The following is a 1,279-nucleotide window of genomic DNA, read 5'->3' on the forward strand; positions in this document are numbered from 1 at the left end:
TTGTTAAAATTACAGATTTCCTGTATTGAGTTATAAAAGTATTATTGTTCCGGGTAACAGAATAACAAAGAACCTTCATCTCCTTCTCTGGCAATACAAACACCCACCCATACACTCTCTTGTCTAGTAGTGCATGACCACACACACACACACATATCCAACTGTGTGGGGGGCCCTCACGGATTACAGAAGAGGGTTGTGTGTGTGTATGCGTACGTGCGTGTGTGTGTGTGTGTGTGGTAGGGAGGTGTGAGAGGCACGCTCAGTTTAATTTAGAACCACGGGCCGGTGTACGGTTACCATGGAAACCTTTGTCTCTGTGAAGGAAGCGTGGGGCTGAGGAAAGAAGGATGCTGATTGGTCCTTGAGGGCCCCTGATCAGTGACATAAAGGAGTAGGTGACCTCCTGGACCACGCATCTATTAAACAGCTAGGCTGCATCCCCAATGGGACCCTATTCCCTTTATAGGGTACTAGATGCACCCATTGGGTTCTGGTCAAAAGTAGGGCACTATGTAGGGAATAGGCTGCCATTTGAAAAACTCTTCTATTTCCTCACTGACTGCAATGTCAACATCTCCTCTGAAATCACAAGCATTTTTCGCTTAACCCACAATAACATCTGCTAAAGATGTGTTTGTGACCAATAGACAGATTTTTACCCCAGTGTTATACAGTGAGGACTAACCCCTGACTGGTCACTGCTCTACACAGGTTAGATACAGGACTGGACTAGATACATGGTGGACATACAGGTTAGATATTGACAAGTCTCTGGAGTGTAAACCCCATTCTTCTCTCGAGCTGAAGACTTTAAAACATCGTTCTGTTCTAATGACCACTTCGCCCTCTGGTGTTCACTTGGTAGAATGACAAGGCACTCTCCTCAGAATGACCACTACGCCCTCTGGTGTTCACCTGGAAGAGTGACAAGGCACTCTACTCAGAATGACCACTACGCCCTCTGGTGTTCACCTGGAAGAGTGACAAGGCACTCTACTCAGAATGACCACTACGCCCTCTGGTGTTCACCTGGAAGAGTGACAAGGCACTCTACTCAGAATGACCACTGCGCCCTCTGGTGTTCACTTGGTAGAATGACAAGGCACTCTACTCAGAATGACCAAGCCTCAACATGACCTTGGTCCAGAGAGCAGTGACGATTTACACCCTCCATTCTTGTCCCCCGAGCAGTAATAAATTAAACAACAATAATGAAGGGATCGCAGACATAAAAATATATTTTAAAATGGCCGAAGGAGAGACAACACATACTGTA

Source organism: Oncorhynchus kisutch, unplaced genomic scaffold, assembly GCF_002021735.2.
Source record: "Oncorhynchus kisutch isolate 150728-3 unplaced genomic scaffold, Okis_V2 scaffold829, whole genome shotgun sequence".
In the NCBI taxonomy this organism is placed as follows: domain Eukaryota; kingdom Metazoa; phylum Chordata; class Actinopteri; order Salmoniformes; family Salmonidae; genus Oncorhynchus; species Oncorhynchus kisutch.